Raw genomic sequence first — 1,892 nt, 5'->3', positions numbered from 1 at the left:
TTGAGAGCTCAACACACACACACATACACAATATATATATATATATATACACATACACACATATTATGTTGAATTATTTTGAAATATATTTGAGTACTACTGCATTAGAATAGTGGTTCATATTTTTCCTTCTTCAAGCTAGCAAATATCATATGGAGTCCAGACAAAAGTTGACCAACATGTCTAAAAGGAACAGATGTCCACAGCCAATACTTCAAGCATTTATTCTCCTAAGATATTAACTGCAAAGGTAATATAATCCTTCTGGGTATTTTTGTCATGCTTGGGTTTTTTTTTTTTGGCTGTTCATGAAAATGAATAGTTGTCATTGTTTGTGATCATTTGATATTAAAGTAAAACACTATTTTATAAACTGTGAACCTTTCCTTATGTTTTATAATTTATAACTAAAATTTTTCAAAGGCCCAAAGTAGGTTAGTGACCAAACTGTTAAAGCATGACTCCATGGGAGGCCTCACCTCTTACAAAGCTATTTATTGCTAAATTTATAAGGTCTATTTTGTGGAGCAGCAAAAAGAGTCATTTCCAAGTGAGTAACCTTTTTACTCTCAATTTTGCCATCTGAGAATCACTTAAGTGTTGCCCAGTTCGAGAGCATACATTATAGCCAATCCTAAGTAATATAATTTACACTCTTTTTCCAATACAGTGTATGTTCTTTTCTTTGAAAAATTTTATACACTATATCTGATGCCATATAGGTCCCAAACTTTACCACTGATGAGAGATTACCAGATAGTTTCTTGGAATGTGAGTTCTCAGATGGCAACTGGGAAGATAAATGTGTCCTCTCAGCTCCTTTGGTTTCCCAAGAAACTGGTGTACTTCAGTCATGCTCATAGTGCTTATTTTATTTCCCAAGACATTATTCTTGTGCTTAGATAGAGTTTATTTATTTATTTTTTTGTGACAGTAGGTGTTCACCACTACTTATTAGACAATACATAGATCAATTTCTTTTTTCTTTTCATTTGTTTTTGGCCTAAAACATTTCATGTATCCCACCAGTTGCATATATTCATAAAATGTTTTCCTCATATTGTGATTCTGTTGAACACTTAGAAAGGTGCAGTAGAAAGGCTACTGTGGTAATCAGAGAGCTTGGATTGGAATATTGCAGTCCACAGGGCAAATCTGGCCCACTGTCTTTTTTTGTAAATAAGTTATTTTTTTGTTTGTTTGGAACACAGCCATGCTTATTTGTTTAGGTATCTTCTGTGGCTGCTTTTGAACTAAAAAAAGCAGAGTTGAGTAGTTGGATTAGAGACAATATGAACTTCAAAATCTACAATATTTACCATCTGGGCCTTTACAGAAAAAGTTTGCCAACTCCTGATATAGCAGAGCTTATTATTGACCACTTTTTCACACATTCAACCAATATTTATCTAGCACTATCAGGTAAATCAATGGACGGGAAAGGGTATCTTGACTTTCCTTCTGATAATATGTAGAATAGATACCCTGAGCCACACTTCCAGTGAAAACGTTTAAATTTAAAGGTAAAATAAAACTTTAAAATTGCATTGCAGCACTAGCAAGACATTTGGTTTCCTCAGACTTCAAAAATAAAGTGAATGTTGGAATAGGTGAGGATAGGTAAGCTAGCACTAGAGCTGGCTTTTGCCTAGGAGGACTTTGCATAACCAGAGTGATGCTGACCTTTTGTTTTGATGTCTCACAAGGTACTCAGGACTTAAAACAAATCTACTGCCTATACAAGGTGTGAAGCCTTCTGGGAGATTATTGCATGACATTGTACCCCAAGGAGCTATGTTTCCAGTTTAAAAGTGAGCTAAAAATAAACTTCCATAAACAGGAGAAATTTCCTATACAAAGCTTTGGTGGTAGGTAGGAGGAGGGGGGAGAAC

The sequence above is a fragment of the Propithecus coquereli genome, unplaced genomic scaffold (assembly GCF_000956105.1).
Source record: "Propithecus coquereli isolate 6110/MARCELLA unplaced genomic scaffold, Pcoq_1.0 Scaffold138, whole genome shotgun sequence".
Lineage (NCBI taxonomy): Eukaryota > Metazoa > Chordata > Mammalia > Primates > Indriidae > Propithecus > Propithecus coquereli.
This window is presented reverse-complemented; position numbering follows the sequence as displayed.